At 41.0% G+C, this 18,698-nt stretch overlaps 1 long non-coding RNA gene across 1 annotated transcript; it reads left to right on the top strand.

The window, feature by feature from the left end:
- The first annotated feature begins 4,174 nt into the window (after positions 1-4,174).
- On the top strand, positions 4,175-18,476 carry LOC146547870 (uncharacterized). The gene is made up of 2 exons (XR_014890706.1): positions 4,175-4,272; positions 18,308-18,476. It is a non-coding gene; the product is annotated as an uncharacterized LOC146547870 (long non-coding RNA).
- The last annotated feature ends 222 nt before the right edge of the window (positions 18,477-18,698 follow it).

Here is an 18,698-nt window from a genome sequence, read left to right as displayed (position 1 = left end):
TAATAGCAACGGTTTTGTTGTTTTTTGTATCGCGACATCTGGTTACCAAACCAAAGCCTCCTTCTCCAAGGAAAGCCTCTACCACGTGGTGATCTCCTAAAATGGTCCCTTCCGTTATTTGAAGATCATCTTCAGAGGCAGATGGGTTGGCTGAGGTGTTGATGTCTCCTTTTTGAGGAAATTCAACTGAGTTTTGGAAACTGCAGCTGAATTTTTGCAATCCATGACTTTTCCAGCTTGAAGGCTGCTGAGAGAGCACAAGGAGTTCTCCCCCTGTACTATTCATGTCAGTGCAGGGGGTTCTCCTTGAGAGGCCAGGGTTGAAAAAGGGATGCTTCAGAACCTCCGAGGGTGTTATGCGCTGATTTGCATCCAAGGCCAACATTTCTTTGATTAGCCTTACAAATAATGTTTGGCCATTTTCCGGTCCTCGCCTAACTTTCAGCAGTTGTTCGAGGTCATCGAGACACTTAAGTTTTATCGATCGAGTTTCCTTGGATCGATAATCTGTCTCGTATTGAAATTGTTCTGGGGTCTTAAATGTCCAGCGCTGTTCCTTGTGGTTATCCTCGATGAAATAGCTGTCAGTGTACAAGCCAGACTCTAGGAGATGATCTGGTAGCTGACCCTGGGTTTCAATTATGAATTTCAAAACGTCATAATCGTCTTCCCCAGGATAGAGAGGCACCCCTGTAGCAAGCTCCACAGCTACCAGCCCTAGAGACCACATGTCAATTGCTTCATCATATGGAGTGCCAAGCATAATCTCAGGTGCACAATAACCAATTGTCCCCACACAGTCACCAGGAATCACTGCAGAGGTGTTACATGCGATGCCAAAGTCTATAAGTTTGACTCTGACTTGAGATTCACTGCGGTTCACAACCATGATGTTGACAGGTTTGAGGTCAGCATGCACTATTCCCACAGAACCCAGGTGGAATAGAGCATTTGCGAGCTGATTCAAAATTGGCCTGATTTCTCTCATTGGGAGACCTCGGTTATTCCGGTCCCCTATGTAGTCTGACAGGCTTTGGTCGAGGAGTTCAAAATTCAGGCAAATGCGCTCTCCATCGAGGAAATAGCCGTTCCATTCGACGATGTTGCACCTGTCTGGATCCAAGCGTCGTAGCTGCTCCAGGATGAAAATTTCCAGTTTTGCCTGGAGCAGAATTTCAGGGTCGCTCTTGTTGACTTTAACAGCAACAGTTTTGTTGTTTTTTGTATCGCGACATCTGGTTACAACACCAAAGCTTCCTTCTCCAAGGAAAGCCTCCACCATGTGGTGATCTCCCAAAATGGTCCCTTTAGATATTCCAAGCTCATCTGAGCCGAAGGCTGGGTTGGCTGACATGGTGTAATGTGTCTGTTTGCGCTGTGAATTGGTGAGAAACAAAACTGAACTTGTTTTGGTTTCTCTCGTAAATTGCTCTCAAAGCTTCTCAAAAGGGTTTTAGTTGCTGCAGGTCAACGTCCGTTAAGCATAAAGTAACAGGTGAGCGCTTCTATTTATAGGTTTTGGATCAAAGCAAAGTTATGACGTCAGAAAGGATCAAAGCAAAGTTATCACGTCACAAGCGATCGAAGCGATTCTAATATGTGCGCATGCGCACATATGAGAAGCGATCGAAGCGATTCTAATATGTGTGCATGCGCACATATGAGAAGCGATCGAAGGGATTCTAATATGTGCGCATGCGCACACGTGCTTGCTTGTGTAATATTGTTCACAGTAAACTTGACCCTAATCAATTTAATATCAGTCAATCAAAGAAAATGTTAGTTTTGGAAAATTTTAAAATGACATAACTGACAGTTAAAACATTTTTTGTTCATGTATTTGTATTTGTATTGTCTTCGGGGTTTTTTTTGCATACCATGTCAAGCTTTTCTGTATATAGTCATGTCGTAGATTTCGGAGCAAACAAGAAATTGAATTGGATTTTAATATTGCAGTGCTTGGATTTCGGATTTGGTGCTTAAAACTTCTTGAAACTGTAACCGTATTTCATTCACCACAAAGAACTATCTGATTGAATAGTTTTCTTATCAGATAGAGAAATAAAACGAGTCGCAAAGTCTAAAAGCAACATTTGTCTGCCTGGGCTGTACCTCTGCACGTTAGTCTGTTTCAGTGTGTGACCCCCCACCCCCTCCCTGATCAGTCGGGGGTGAGTGCGCTAATGTGCCTGGAGGCCGTTTTAATGAGTGTTTGCTGGAAAACGAAAAATACAAGAAGGATTTGTACGTTTTCACAACGGGGGAGTTTGCGTAAGTACTAGTAAATAATTTTCTCGAGTGTGTACGTTACACATGTTATTTGTTTAAAATTGGTATTATTATTTTGCTAGCTAGCAAACTCGCGGGATAAAGGATTGAAGTGCACTCAGTGCGATACAATACGGTGGCGCTATTCTAACAGTTAGTTATTGCAGGGTAACTTGTAGAATATGCTGTGAATTGAACCAAGATTACACAGCAGTAGCAGTAATACGAGTTACTTCCCTCAAGTGAAAGCGTTAAACGTTAGCCCGATGCTTAACTAGCCAACGTCAGGCTTTCTGATTGAAGGCTAAAAGCGACGTTGTCACCAAGTAAACAGAATATTGATGATATTTTTGTGTATCGCTGCAGCCTTTTCAAGTATTAACCTGGTGTCTTTGGGAACAGCTTAGGGGGAAATGACGGTAATATGACTGAACCATATGGGAAGAAAGAATAGGCACTTTTTTGTGCTAGCGAAGTTTCCTCGCTTTCATTCAAAATCTGTTTATCATTAAACAATTGAAACATAATGGCTTCGAGCTGACATTGAGGCCTGTGGGGCACTATCAGCCACTGAGACAGTAGACAAGTGACTATTTCACACTTTAAGGCTGCCTGTTTATTTAAGGGAGATGAACAGTACATTCTAACTGTACATAATAATATCAATGATGATAGATTAAATAAATGGGTTTTTGAAAGACGCTTGTGCATTTTTAAAGTCTAAAGTGTTGAATTGATCTGAGTATGTCATGTGTTCAAAGCCTCTCCCAGTCAGTGCTGTTCTCTATGCCTGTCTTACTCTACATGATGTTATTAGCACAAACACTTTAAAGGTGATAATTAGGTCTACAACAATAACACAGACTGCAATGTAGTTAAGCGTCTTACAGTTAGTTTTGAATGAATGAACTTAAAAAACAACACAAGCAAAGATCTGTCTCCTCCTGTTTTTTGTGTCACATAAGAAAGAAGCATCAATATCTGATGAGAAGACTTATTCATTTGGCCTTTCACGTGGTCTTACTCAGGTGATGCGAAGTGAAATATGCATCCTTTTTATGGTAATGTGCTGGAAAATGTTGAAAATGGACATTAAACGTGCTTACAAAGTGCTTGAATTTGACCCTGAAAGGTGTATGAAGCCAGAAAAAGTCACACTTGGAGTAAAAACCTCTCATAGCAAGTTAATCATATTCAATTGATTTGATGCTTTCAGCACAAAATTTAGCCACACAGTCAGGACAGCGTCTGCTTTACCTTCATCGGTAAACGTGTTTATGCAGTACATAGTAACAGTGTGGCTGAGTCCTCTGGTTCAAATCAGTTCCAGTACATTTGGAGATGTAAGTCTTAACCTTTCACATGCATCGGGAAGGAAAAAACATTTAATCTTCACAGTACTGCCGAAGTGCAGCGATACATTGTGAAGTGCACATTTGCATTTCTCATACAGTGCCGAGCAAAAGTCTTGAACCACCCCCTTATTTTTTCGTGTTTTGCCAGGTCAGTCTGTGTTAACGGTGTTATTAACTGCATTCTTCAACTAAAGAAGTGAGAACAAATGATGTGGGCTTTTGTTTTTTTGCAATAGGCTGCAAGTAAATGTGTACAGATACAATTTAAAATTGGTTCTTTGTTAAGTTTTCTGGTCCTTTCCGTGACTTAGGTGTCTGTTTATGTTTGAATGTTTCAGAGATTAGTGTGAAGGGTCTTAACAGACAAAAAGTGGTCAAATACAAGCCCTGGATTAAAAATCAGAAACACTTTAAAAAGCCTGGAGAGCTATTCCTTAATACCACTTTAAAGATTACAGGGAAGTCCGGATCCCTGGAAGCAAATGAGGGATGGCTCAAGACTTTTGCACAGTGCTGTACATGTCATGTTCCCTGTTTTATAGCTCAGCTCAAACTGACACGTTCTCACTAACTGCTTCTCATTTTCTCCACAGTAAACTTTGACCACTTCCAGATACTGCGGGCCATCGGGAAAGGAAGCTTTGGAAAGGTAATGCAGCCTCCATTTTTCACGCCACTTGTATATTGTTTGCCCTTAATTACCCACCACGGTCGTCATCTCTAAAGAATCAGTGCAAGCGAAGCGAAATGTGCTGGGATTACACTTTAGTTCTCGTGTGCTGCTGTTATTTAATAACAGTTATAAATGCAGCTTCTGTAATTATTTCTATAAAGTCAGTTAGAGGAGAGCCGATTTCTATTTCATCTCACTCAATCTAGGTGGGAATTTTGACCCCACGTCTCAATTTAATTACACAGCAGCAAAATTCTGCGGCTCTATTTGTCATCGCGCTCAACGGTTGGGCTGAAGGCAGGAGGAGAACTTAGTGTGTGTGTGTGAGATACACAATTGGGGCTGCAGAGATTGGAATAGTTTACCTTCATTTTAAATATCACTGCCCTGTGCACATTGTCGGCTTTAAAATTCAAACTTAAAGAGTTTGTAAGTAAACTGGCTGAGATGAGACAGACGATGCACCGGGTCCTCGTCTGAGTGCTGGCTTTCAGTTGTGCTGTCTCTCTTGCCCAGCCATGCACACACAGACACTGTGCTACACTTACACAGTGAGACAGATGCTCACAGAGACGTCCAGATACATTTTGTCCTTGCTGGAGGTCATCTTGTGTTTTTTGGCCCACTGTGGCCTCACACCGAGCTCCTGCTGTTTTTTGAACACTTTAACAGCTAACAACTTTTAGCTTCCTGTTGAACACACAGGGGGGGGGGGGGGGGGTGCAGGAGGTAATAAATCAAGTTTGATTATCCTAATTTATAGCTGTCTTTATGTTAATGATTAAAATAAAATTGACAAGAGGAAGGTGTTGGTGTGTGTGGTTGGGAAGAGAAGGGCGAAGCTAGTATGAAGCACAAACAGAGGGAGCTGTTTGCCTCTCGCTGTAGCGCTGTGAAACACGATCTGTAGATTGCAGCTTGTGTAGGTGCTCCAAGAAAATGGGTTCATCGGCATGCAACACTGTAGATGTGCATGTATGCACTCGCGAAAGAGATAGGATGCTTGTGTTGCTGAGCTTGTTCTTGCACAGCGGGGAGATGTGAGGTAGGTTGGGGCTACCTCATAACTCCCCGCTGTGAGGCTGCCAGATGGGAAGAAGAGGAAACCGCTTCGTTGTCCTGAAACGCTCATTTTCCTCTGCTCACTTTTCATCTTTACAATCTCAGCACTTGGGTGTGTATCTTCTTGCAGTGGGCCTCTCAGTTTCATTCTTATTCATAAGCTCCTCTTTGTGTTATTTAGTTTGTACCTGAAAAGTCTAATTTCTGCCTTTGTACACAAGTACAAATAAAAGGAGTACCACGTACTTTAATGGGTCAGCTTGGGTCCAGACCTGAATTAGAGATAATGTTGGGCTGTTTTAGGTCTGAGCCACTAACCTGACGAAAACGCAACACAACTGCTGGTTGTTTAAAACAGATGGTTGGAGAGGCAGGTCAGTGCTTTTAAAGGTTTATCAGGTGCCAAATCATTTTATAGATGTGAAATGTAGGACTGTGCAAAAGTTTGAGCCACACCTTAATTCTAACATATAACTTACTGGGTGGAACTTACTGGAAACGGGTGCAACAGTTTAAATTTGAAAAGTTTACATGAAAATACAATATAAAAGGCGTCATACAGAGTTGATATAATGAGCTTGAGCATCTTTATCTTCAGCACGCCCTGAACTCTCTTAGGCACATTTCTTTGGAATTCCTTTAAGTAGTCTTCAGGAATAGTTCTCCGAGCTTCTTTAAGGACATTCAGAGCTCTTCTTTCAATATCAGCTGCCGTTTTGTTCCATTCTCTGCCGAGATGATCCCACACGGCTCAGGTCAGTCCATGAATGATGGTGTTTCGATGTGTTTAGTAAGCTGCTGCCGATCAGACGCTTTCCAGATGGTATTGCATGGTGCATCAAAGTCTGGTGGTACTTTTCATAATTCCATCAATTTTGACGAAATCCCCAACACCCTGGCTGAAATGCAGACCCAAACTATGGCAGAGCTGTACAGTAGTTTACAGGTGGTTGTAGACATATTACCAGCAATTTGAACCAGAAATGTCAAATTTTGGTTCATCACTCCATCAGACCTGCTGCTACTGATTTTCAGTCCAGTTCATGTGTAATTTGGCATCCCTCAGCCTTTTCTCCCTGTTCCCTTCCTTAATAATGGCTTCTTGACAGCCACCCTTCACTGACACCATGAGATGAGGCTTTGGTGAACACTAGATGGATCAACTGAAGGACCAAGTGCATCTTTCAGGTCCTGTGTCAGGTGTTTGCTGAATCTTTTTTGACATGACTTTCAGGTACTGTTCCTCCACTGTAGATAGATTTTTCAGCTTCTCCCCTTTTTTTCTGTCTTCTACTTTCCCAATCCAAAGAAATTAAATAGTGTGTTTCTGTGGCAGGTTGCTAGTAACAAAGTGCCTAAAGATAAAATTTAAAATTGGTTCTTTGCTAAGTTGTGTGTTTTGTATTGTATTTGACAACTCGGGTTTGTCCCCTTGAGTTAGGTTAAGTGGTTTAACCCCCCCAAAAACAAAAATATCGCTCTGAAAGCGATCAGGTACAAGGACTGGACTGAAAATGGGTGAAAAAGCAGTTATTGTCCAAAGAAAAACTTTAAATGACCTTCAGAAAGTCTAAAGAAAGGAAGAAGAAGAACATCTGACTCAGGACAGGCAAAATATAAAGAACCGAGGAGAGGCTCAAGACTTATTCACAGATAATCAATCAAATTAATCAAGCGTCATCTGGAAGCAGCCTCCTGGCTATAAGAGCGTCTCGTTTTTGTCTCATTAACTGTCTGGTGGCGCTCACAGTAGTCTGCTGTGACGGGGACCTCGAGGACTAATGTTACAGGGAAATCATTAGGAAAGTGCTTTGGACTGAGCTTTACTGAAATCTCAGTTTTCCCCCTGTCGGAGAGCTCCACCACCTCCACCCCTCCTCCTCCTATTCCTTCTTTTTAAACGTCAGTACAGGTACCGTCTCCCTCCCTCCCATCCCTGTCTTTTTGTTACATAGAACTTAGTGGCTGTGCTCACTGTTCAATTCAAGTTGGTTTAAGAGAGATGGTAGTTTAAAAAACACAAAAACAAGCTGTTTTGGTAAAGCAATATATATGATTATTAAAGATAAAGTATGGCGTTAATTTTGTTTGAGTTCCTGCCGTCTCTTTACTTCTCACTCTGTTTTGAAGCATCTGCCTTCCAGCAGATGGGGGAGACTGTAATGGCAGCTGCTTTCCAGGAGGATGTAGCTCATCTGTATCATGAGGCCTGTTGGGCCATATACGTCCTAAGAGTAAGAGTAATTTCCTGCTCTCTCTTTTCCTCTCTAACTTTTCCCTGTGTGCATCAGACTTCCCCCCCCTCTTCTTTGTCACTCCAACGTTCTCAGCTCAGGCTGCATAGAAAGCTGGCATTTCTCTTGCCAGGCTTATTAAAGCCTGTGCTTTAGAGCTCTGGAGGGGGGCTAACACTCGAGGGGGACATGACAGTCATTGGCAGCGACAGCAGTTTAGTGACAGCTTCCTAATGTCAACAGTCACATGGACAGGTGAACATCTAAACGGATAGAAGAGAGGTGGATGGAGAGAGACAGGGAAGGTCAGAAGTTGTGGATGAACTCAGCGTGCGGTTCCTGCGTCTTCTTTCCCTGCGCCGTGCAGCTGCTTCAGTGGGAATAAAGCCTCATTAGGATGGAAATGGGAAGGCAGACTAACAGAGACGGCTGCTGGAAATGAGTGGGAGTAAAAACGAGATGGAGATGAGGGAGTAGATGGTCAAACCTTCAACGTTTTCAACTTTTTTTTCCTTTTTTTTACATCCGTTGGGCTCCCAGACGGCCAATCAGTCCTTCTGTCTGTAAAGACTGACAGTAGCTGCTTTTTACTTCTCATCCCTCCCTTCTTTGCACCTCTCAAAACCAACTCTCGTCTTTACTTGATGAAAGTTGTTTTTGCAGAGTTAATCTTGCAGCTCAGCCACAGCATAGCCCTCGGCAACCTAGAGCATGCTAGCGGGCCGTTGTTATTATGTTATTACTGTGTTTTTCGGAAAATAAGGCACTCTAAAAATCAGTCCTTTGATTTTTCTGGAAATCGACAGTGCTCCTTATAATCCGGTTCGCCTTATGTCTCTACCAGCTTTGCACATCTACAGACTGAAATCTTTGCCCATTCTTCTTTGCAAAACAGCTCCAGCTCAGTCAGATTAGATGGGCAGCGTTTGTGAACAGCAGTTTTCAGATCTTGCCACAGAGTCTCGATTGGATTTAGATCTGGACTTTGACTGGGCCGTTCTAACACATGGATATGTTTTGTTTTAAACCACTCCATTGTTGCCCTGGCTTTATGTTTAGGGTCGTTGTCCTGCTGGAAGGTGAACCTCCGCCCCAGTCTCAAGTCTTTTGCAGACTCCAAGAGGTTTTCTTCCAAGATTGCCCTGTATTTGGCTCCATCCATCTTCCCATCAACTCTGACCAGCTTCCCTGTCCCTGCTGAAGAGAAGCACCCCCAGAGCATGATGCTGCCACCACCATATTTGACAGTGGGGATGGTGTGTTCAGACTGATGTGCAGTGTTAGTTTTCCACACACAGCGTTTTGCATTTTGGCCAAAAAGTTCCAATTTGGTCTCATCTGACCAGAGCACCTTCTTCCACATGTTTGCTGTGTCCCCCACATGGCTTGTGGCAAACTGCAAACGGGACTTCTTATGGTTTTCTGTTAACAATGGCTTTCTTCTTGCCACTCTTGCATAAAGGCCAACTTTGTGCAGTGCACGACTAATAGTTGTCCTATGGACAGATTCCCCCACCTGAGCTGTGGATCTCTGCAGCTCGTCCAGAGTCACCATGGGCCTCTTGGCTGCATTTCTGATCAGCTCTCCTTGTTCGGCCTGTGAGTTTAGGTGGACGGCCTTGTCTTGGTAGGTTTACAGTTGTTCCATACTCCTTTCATTTCTGAATGATCGCTTGAACAGTGCTCCGTGGGATGTTCAAGGCTTGGGAAATCTTTTTGTAGCCTAAGCCTGCTTTAAATATCTCAATAACTTTATCCCTGACCTGTCTGGTGTGTTCTTTGGACTTCATGGTGTTGTTGCTCCCAATATTCTCTTAGACAACCTCTGAGGCTGTCACAGAGCAGCTGTATTTGTACTGACATTAGATCACACACAGGTGATGATCTGTTGCTTGTGAAGCTCGCACACAAGAATTTCACTCACATGTGCTGTACCAATGTACCTGCACATGTGATGTGACAATAAAAGTGATTTGATTTGAGGTGCACTCTGTTTAGTCATTAGCACTCATCAGGCAACGTCTATGTGCAACTGACTGCACTCAGACCAAAGGGGGCTGAATAATTACACACACCCCACTTTGCAGTTATTTATTTGTAAAAAATGTTTGGAATCATGTCTGATTTTTGTTCCACTTCTCACGTGTGCACCACTTTGTGTTGGTCTTTCACGTGGAATTCCAATAAAATTGATTCATGTTTGTGGCTGTAATGTGACAAAATGGGGAAAAGTTCAAGGGGTTGAATACTTTTGCAAGCCACTGTATGAATTCTGGTTGTGTTTACTGACCTCGAAACGATTTTATGTACACGGCGCTCGAAAATCTGTCAAATGTTTTAGTACGACTTTGCTAAGCTACGAAGCCGCACCGCTTGATGGATTGTCGGAGCATTACGGCTATCGTAGGCAGGAGCCTCGCGGAGTGATACGTACTGTGCTTCAACATAATATTACTGTATTGTGTGTTTGTTTAACCTCTTTTTAAGTTTTGTGGATATTATACATGGTTGTGCTGAGGATATGTCGGCCAGTTTCCACTGGAAATGCCTTTTGGTTAAACTGTCAGCAAGGAATTTGCATTTGCACTGTTACATTTTTATATAACTTTAATGCAGATAAAACAGCTGCTTATTTAAGTGTAAATACATTGATGTTTTTTTTTTTTTGCACAAATGAAGTGGAGTTGTAAAGTATTTTGTCTCGTGTCAGTTATATCGTTATCGCACATTTTCAAATTTATATCGTGATGAATATTTTTGGCCATATCGCCCTGCTCTACTTCTACAACACGCCTTGTGTAGATGAGTTAGTGAGGCAAACTTACCAGCTGTCTTATTGTGTCTGTTGAGTGTTTGGTTTTGTGAACGGCCTCTTTAATGCACGAGGGTGTGACCATCCACATCCTTGTATCTGTCCACTGTCAGCCATTCATTTTGTGCAAATCTGGCCAAGTCTTCCAAGTGTGCGTGTTTTGGGTTTTTTTGGGTTTTTTTTCCTTCTGACCAGATGCAGCTTTCTGCAACATCACTTTAATGTCCTTATACTGATCACCACACTGTGTATGTGCGCTAAAACAGCAATCATTTCACTGCTCCTTCGTAGTGGCAGGTTACAAAACGTCATTAGATGCTGCGTGGCTGTACAAGATAGACTTTGGTTAGCAACAACTCTCTGAGGCCTTTACTGTGAAACAGAACGCTGTCTTATCCAGCTAACTTCAAGGCTTAATGGGATCACTGCGGTTCAGCTCAGTGTGACTTCATGTGTCTGAAAGCATCAGCAGGTGAAAGATGCACCAACATTATCTCCTGGCTTTAGTTTCCAGACTGTCAGCAGTTGTTCCTGCAGTCTGTAGCTTCCTGAACACGCCTGATCTTGTCTGATCTCGGAAGCTAAGCAGGGTCGGGCCTGGTCAGTACTTGGATGGGAGACTGCCTGGGAATACCAGGTGCTGTAAGCTTTTACACACAAACTGCAGAGGGCGCTGCTGCTCACTCACAGAAAACAGCATCAGGAAAAAAACTTGATGACAACACTTCACTAAAAAGAATGTGTTAAGTTTGTGTGTAAAAATAAATAAATAAAAAATACAAATCATCTTACGTTATCCACTTTTCTGGAGACACACAATTCAGCTAATCCAAAATGCTGCAGCAAGAGTCCTGACAGGGACTAGAAAGAGAGAGCAGATTTCTCCTGTTTTGGCTTCCCTTCATTGGCTTCCTGTTAAATCCAGAATTGAATTTAAAATCCTGCTCCTCACATACAAGGTCTTAAATAATCAGGCCCCATCTTATCTTAATGACCTTGTAGTACCATATCACCCTATTAGAGCGCTCCGCTCTCGCTCTGCAGGCCTACTTGTTGTTCTTAGAGTATTTAAAAGTAGAATGGGAGGGAGAGCCTTCAGTTTTCAGGCCCCTCTTCTGTGGAACCAGCTTCCAGTTTGGATTCGGGAGACAGACACTATCTCTACTTTTAAGATTAGGCTTCAAACTTTCCTTTTTGCTAAAGCATATAGTTAGGGCTGGACCAGGTGACCCTGAATCCTCCCTTAGTTATGCTGCAATAGACGTAGGTTGCCGGGGGATTCCCATGATGCATTGAGGTTTTCCTTTCCAGTCACCTTTCTCACTCACTATGTGTTAACAGACCTCTCTGCATTGAATCATATCTGTTATTAACCTCTGTCTCTCTTCCACAGCATGTCTTTTATCCTGTCTTCCTTCTCTCACCCCAACCGGTCGCAGCAGATGGCCCCGCCCCTCCCTGAGCCTGGTTCTGCCGGAGGTTTCTTCCTGTTAAAAGGGAGTTTTTCCTTCCCACTGTTGCCAAAGTGCTTGCTCATAGGGGGTCATATGATTGTTGGGTTTTTCTCTGTATCTATGAAGCGCCTTGAGGCGACTTTTGTTGTGATTTGGCGCTAAATAAATAAAATTGAATTGTTTCCTTACCCCTTGTGTCAAAGTGGCTCGGACTGAATTCATTTACCATTTGTCATTTGTGTTCTTTTATCTTATAGTCAATCATAATGCTTTAATGTAAACACAGCACATGTAACCTTGCCTCTGCATACTATCCCGGGTCTATTTGTGGTAGCATTGGTTATATTCATTACTGCAGTGCAAATGTTCTTAAAGCTAAATGTCACTTCATCATTAGTTGATTTGAATCTTTCATTTGGTTATACTTATCATTGTGTGTTCCTTTGAGCAGGTCCTATGTGTAAAACAGGTATGTGGGAGGGGCCGCCCTAGTACTTCCTGATTATATAGGATATGATGTCATTGATCATGTCAATTGGGTATAACCAAATGAAGGGGTGTTTCTTTTGTGTAAAATTGTTTATTTCCTATAAAATAACCTCATGAGTCAGATTTTGTGCAGAGATTGACTTTTCAAACCGTTTAGTTGGGTGAATGAGTTTGTTAAGTGCAAAAATGATTTTATTCCCGTTTCTTTGCCTAGACTGTTATTTAGTCTACCCTGTTTTCCCAATGGTAGAGGTTAATGAGGTTCAGATGTGAGTGGAATTCTATATAAAGCAGGGGAGATTTTGACTGCCGAGTTCTTCTGTTTTGTGAAACAATGGTTGAAAGGTGATGCCAGAAAATAAAGCACAATTAAAAGAAGCTTTAACAGTCTGCAGATGCTGTCTTCCTATCACTTTCCTTGCTGTCTATGTTGTGCTGCCTCACACCCCTCCAAGATCAAATGTACAAATCTAGCTAAGGTCACTCATTTCATTTTTCAAGCTTCCATGTTAGCTTGAATTATTTGTCGAGCAGAAAGGCAACTTTTAAAATCATTCTCTATCTCCTTCCATATTCACCTACTGTGCTAATATTCACTCCTGTTTTATCCAGATGCTGTCATCTCTTTTCTTAACGTTTTTGCTTCTTTGGTGGAGAGAACCCCTTCTCAGATGATAAAGGTATGACCAAATATATATTGAGTCTGAAGGAATAGATGCAAATTTAAATTAGTCTCCACAGTACAGGGATGCTTACGAATTCTCTCCTCCACCTTTGGCCCACTACAGCACACATGTGGTTGGTCTCTGATAAAGGTTATTATAGATGATTATTGTGTTAACATCTATAATTTTGCCATATTTTGTTGTAGTGTTGATGTTTTCTGAACTTAATTAAGAAATTGTTTCATTATTTCTTTTTAACTTTATTAAAGATTTTTATCATTAATTTTTATGTTTGTTTTCTGTTAATGCTGCATATACTTACAAATTTCCCACATATGTATAAATGCAATAAAGGTTAATTTCAAGTCTAAATCATCAGCATCAAATAATACAACGAATGATTCAGAGGCAGGAAATTGATTTAAAGTTTACAGTTTGTTTACAGTAAACAAGTAAATAGTGGCATCTAATCATAATCACACTGAAGCTGCAATTGGTAAGTGCAATAAAAATGTTATATGGAGTATACAAGGTGTGCGGTTCATTGAGTAACTACATCAGTTTTCTCAGACCCTCGGGAGGCCCGTCACTCTTGGTGTTCCAGATGCTCAATAAAAAACATTTCTTACACATTTTACAATAACAGAATAAATGATTTAAATAAACAAGTGAATAATAAATAAATAAATAAATGATAGAAAGTTGGTCCACTGTTGGTAAATTAGGAATGTGTTTATGTTACTTACTTTAAGAAGGAACAGAGGGCATTACTGTAAATAACTCCATAATCAATAAAGCCCACAGTAATGCGTGACAACTTGTGGTTGTGAAGCTACAGTTCACATTATTACTCACATTATATAAGGAGTGATCTACAATGCCAGAAGACAAAAGCAAAAATGTGATTGTGGACTACAAGAAACAACTGCAAGATGATATTGAACCAAAAGGATAGTCTATTGATTATTAAGACTGCTATAAAATTAATGAACACTGGCATTTTGTGTTGTTATTAAAAATATTTTAATACTTCCTGTTTCAGCATTATCTACTCTTTTGCATCATTTTTAGCAGAAAAATTAGGTTGAGAGCGGATATGTTCTAGAAAACATACAAACAGGAAGGGTTTAGGCTTAAAACTTTCCTTTTTGCTAAAGCATATAGTTAGGGCTGGACCAGGTGACCCTGAATCCTCCCTTAGTTATGCTGCAATAGATGTAGGCTGCCGGGGGATTCCCATGATGCATTGAGTTTTTCCTTTCCAGTCACCTTTCTCACTCACTATGTATTGATAGACCTCTCTGCATTGAATCATATCTGTTATTAACCTCTGTCTCTCTTCCACAGCATGTCTTTATCCTGTCTTCCTTCTCTAAAGCAAAGGGTGAGAGGTTTCCTTTTTGCTAAAGCATATATGCTTTAGCAAAAAGGAAAGTTTGAAGCCTAATCTTAAAAGTAGAGATAGTGTCTGTCTCCCGAATCCAAACTGGAAGCTGGTTCCACAGAAGAGGGGCCTGAAAACTGAAGGCTCTCCCTCCCATTCTACTTTTAAATACTCTAGGAACAACAAGTAGGCCAGCAGAGCGAGAGCGGAGCGCTCTAATAGGGTGATATGGTACTACAAGGTCATTAAGATAAGATGGGGTCTGATTATTTAACACCTTGTATGTGAGGAGCAGGATTTTGAATTCAATTCTGGATTTAACAGGAAGCCAATGAAGGGAAGCCAAAACAGGAGAAATATGCTCTCTCTTTCTAGTCCCTGTCAGGACTCTTGCTGCAGCATTTTGGATTAGCTGAAGGCTTTTCAGGGAGTTTTTAGGACTTCCTGATAATAATGAATTACAGTAGTCCAGCCTGGAAGTAATAAATGCATGAACTAGTTTTTCAGCGTCACTAAGAGACAGGATGTTTCTAACTTTAGAGATGTTGCACAAATGGAAGAAAGCAGTCTTACATATTTGTTTAATATGTGCGTTGAAGGACATGTCCTGGTCAAAAATGACTCCAAGGTTCCTCACAGTGTTACTGGAGGTAATGCCATCCAGAGTAAGAATCTGGTTAGAGACCATATTTCTAAGATTTTCTAAGGTTTTCAGGGCCGAGTACAATAACCTCAGTTTGATCTGAATTAAGAAGACATCTCACAGACACTGACAGTTTTCCTGTTAATGTTCCCCCTGCTGTGTTTTGCCCCAGCTCTTTTAATTTAGTTATCAAACTGTTCACAAAAAACACCCCAACATCCTACAAGCTGTTTTGTGAATTCTGATCTTCCAGTCTCAGAAAGTATGGAAATAACAAACACACACAGAGGAAATCAGTCTCTTTTTTTCTCAAACTACGTTATTTGTGCTGTTTAATAAGAACACTATTTTCCCTTTTCTTCAACAGAGGATCATGAAGGTTCAATTTGTCTGCTTGCTGCTGTGCCTGTTTTCTGCTGTGGAGCTGTCTGCAAGCCTGGACTTCTATCTACAACATGTCATTGGATTCATGCAGCCATACCAATGTACTACAGTGATAAGGGAGAGAGGAATCAATCATAACACTCCATGCAAAGATACAAACACGTTTATTTTGGCCAATGAAGGAAAGGTCAATGCCATCTGTTCACGTGGTAATGGAAATGGAAAACAACAATATGAATTTTCAATTATTGAATGCAGGCATGATGGTCGCAGTAAAAGTCCTAATTGTATATATGCAGGTCAACGCTATGATCGCAGGATTGTTGTTTTAAAGTGTAACAATGGAGAGCCAGTTGACTTGGATAGTACAGTCCAAATTGGCTAGTTTTGAATTGTTGCTTTTTGCTTCATTTGAAGTTGACAGCCATCCTGGCTGCAATCTCATGTTATTGCTTATCATGATTTTTCTTCAGCTTGCTTTAAAAAAACAGTGAATAGTGAAAATGCAATAAAGCACTTTTTCTGCACTCAGTTGTCTTACATGGATTTGCTGAACTCAGCTTGTCTTTTTTCTGCTGAAATGATAAAATAAATTTATGAACCAGCTTTCTGCTTCAGAGAATTTCCATCACTTAAAATTTTACAAATTGTATTTTCCTACATAGATTCAAAGTGAAGCTGTCTCACATTTAGTTCAGTAACATTAAATAATGAAAAAATGAAAACAAAGTTTTCAACAAATGAATTAATTTCTATGGATTTTTCAAGGTTGATATTTCCTGTACCAAATATAACAGCAATGTAAGAATTTCACTTTAAACCTCTACACTCCTACATGTCAGGGAGAATAACTCTGAAAATGAAATATAATCTGCTGTAGAGTCACTACTTAGTGGGCAGAGGACAGTTATCACTTTGCTGGATGCTCAAAAGTTCTTTATTTGCTGCATGTATCTAAACTGAACTGCAGTCTTTCATTTATTGATATTATTAATAGTTTACCCATATTAGACTCTTTCAGTCCACCCGAATCACACAAAACAACATGTTACAAGCTGTTTTGCTGCTTCCAGTGTCTCAGATCTCATGCAAACAAGTGGCTGGCTCATTGAATGTTAATTTAGTGCATGTTATATCTCTGTTCAAACATAATGTTGTATTTATTTTTTCTTTATTCAAATAAGAGCATTTTTTGTTTGTTTTTATCAAATTCTGAATGAGCCGCAAAGTAGTTTCTCCTCAGAGCAACGTTCCCGTTAACTTTTGCACCACTTATTGAAGCAAGATAATGTTCCCATCAAGATAATGGGAACATTGTTACAGCAGAATAAATGTATGTTTAATCAAAAATAATGAAAAAAATGGTGTTTACTAAGTGAGAGGATTTACTCAAACAACATGTACATGACTTACACTTAACTGTGTGAAATACATTTGGATTTGCTAAGAGAACTGCGGCAAGACCCGGTGCTAAAATAGCCTGGATCTAAGCCATCAGCGAGATTTTGCTCAAACAAACACACTCCACAACTTTCTGGCTTATATCCACGTCTTCTGGATACTCACAATATTACTGACATATTGTTACAGCTCATTTTGGTAATGCCAAACACTGAAAACTTACCAAGATGGAAGAAGTAATCACAAGAGTGGTGAATTGGTATTTTTTTTAATTTTTTTTTTTAGCTTTAACTCCTTCTTTTAACATGATGAGATTTTACTGCTTTGAAATTTCATATATCTCATAACTTTTCATCTTTGTAACTAAATCACAGAATTTGAATTTTACAACATGCAAATAGTTTCTTGTTATTTTAACCGGTCCCACTCAAACAGGACTATAAGACCCTCTGTGTGTTTACACAGTTTGTTGTGTGATTGCATCTTCTTGCTTCGTCTTGCTCCTAGTCTTGTTCTCTGAGTCAGAGAGACTGAGGTCCATGGTGCCATGTAAAACTACTTTGAAATTCTGACTGTTTGATAATAAATGATGAAAACTTGTAATTTGAGCATATTTGTCTTCTCTCATAAAAAACCCAGCAGCACAGGGTTTATGAAGGTACTAGCTAGCCAATATTTGTGTGCATGCTGCTGCCTCTCGTCTCGTGTTACTTAAAAAATTAACCCCACAGCTTCAATAACCGTATCTAAAAATCTCTCAGTGAAAGTTACGGTTGAAGGTTTGGAAACATTTTGGGGTAGCCAGTGTTAAATAGAGACAGGGCCACATTCTTTATCTAGTCATTGTAATGAAAGAAGCACATTAAAAACTATATGACAGTTTGCTTTTAACAAGCATGTAATGACTCTACTTAGTTTAGGTAGTCTTAGGGAGTCAAACTGAAAGTAGCATTTTGTGGATGTTTTCCCTGCTGCCCGATCCCATCAGTCTCTTAAAGCATCATTTTTTATGCGCCCTGGTGTGACAGAGGTTTCATGGCGCTACAGGTTACCTGAGCACATCAGGTATATTACGGTTGAAAACTAGTGCCCGGCCTTCCAGTGGGTGGTCGACCCCTCGTGCACAGCTCAGGAGTCTAAACGACCCAGCAGTTATGGACATGTGTGTTTTTGGTGTGCTGTCCCTCGTTCTCCCTGCTTGCAGGTGTGTGTGTGTGTGTGTGTGTGGATGCCGGCGTTTCTGAGAGCACCTGTTTACAGGCACCTTCAGGCCTGGTGGGTGTGGCCCTGCCAGGTGGTTGGCCACACCTGAAGACCATCACACAGCTGATCAAGCCTTGTCGGAGGAGCTACTTAAGAATGCGGTGGCGCTCTCTCTGATGCTGGATCATTGCGTGACTTCACGTTAGTCTCTCGGCCAGTCAGTACGGATAGTCTGCCGCATTGTATGTGTCTTACGGCTGCCTGTTTGTTATCTCCCCAGGAGAAGCGTGGAGACGAGAGGGCAGCGAGCACGGGGTGCTCAGACACTGAGGAGCGGAGACAAGGAACACTAGCAGTGGGAAGAGGACATTTCACGGGAGTCGGGAACGCACTGCGGATTTATTGTTATTTTCCATTCACTGTAAATAAACGCACTGCTTGCATTCAGAGCTCCGTGCCTGGCTCCTCCTTCCTCACATCCCCACGGTTGACGCTGGCCAACCGTGACAAATAGCTGTTCTTAGATTCATTATTAGTTCAACATTGACAAATAGTAGTTGACTAATATCAGGAGCCAAAAAGAAAACAAAAAACAAACTAAATAAATATTTCAGACGCTGAAAATATATTATTACGGTCGTTTAAATTTGCTGTCAGCAAGTTAGGTCTAA

This window comes from Mchenga conophoros, linkage group LG23, assembly GCF_057382185.1.
Source record: "Mchenga conophoros isolate Kocher_MC1m ecotype Shallow Benthic linkage group LG23, M_conophoros_male_GT1.1, whole genome shotgun sequence".
Taxonomy (NCBI): domain Eukaryota; kingdom Metazoa; phylum Chordata; class Actinopteri; order Cichliformes; family Cichlidae; genus Mchenga; species Mchenga conophoros.
Note: the sequence above shows the minus strand (reverse complement) of the source record. Positions and strands in the feature narration are given on the sequence as shown.